This window comes from Trypanosoma theileri, assembly GCF_002087225.1.
Source record: "Trypanosoma theileri isolate Edinburgh chromosome Unknown TM35_Tth_93_V1, whole genome shotgun sequence".
Classification (NCBI taxonomy): domain Eukaryota; phylum Euglenozoa; class Kinetoplastea; order Trypanosomatida; family Trypanosomatidae; genus Trypanosoma; species Trypanosoma theileri.
In genome coordinates, this window is record NW_021639935.1 from 33,228 (window position 1) to 33,689 (window position 462).

Here is a 462-nt window from a genome sequence, read left to right on the forward strand (position 1 = left end):
AAAGTGAGTTTGATTTGGTAAACATAGACCACCGTTGTTCTAAAGTAACTACAAGATTTGCCACAGCATCCCATGTTATAGTATTACACTGATCAAGTTCATCACAACACACTTCCATAACACGAGAAAATTGTATTTATGTATATTTATGTGTATTATTCTTGATGGCCCGTTCCATTGGAGTAACGTCCATAAAGTGACGAAGGAGAAAAAGAAAAATATGGTGGTGTGGTGTGGCGTGGGGTCTTTTTTGGGTGGGGGGATATGTTTGATCGTACCCTCCTAATACACACCATGGAGTAAAGGACGTGTGTGTTTGAGTGGGTTTTTTCTTTTTTGCTGATAATGCTGTGGAAGAAGAAGAGGAGAACCGGCATTCTGAGGGAAAAAATAAAATAATAATAATAAGGATAAATAAAGAGGTAATATGTGTGTGAGAGAGAGAGTAATTGTGTGGTGCCT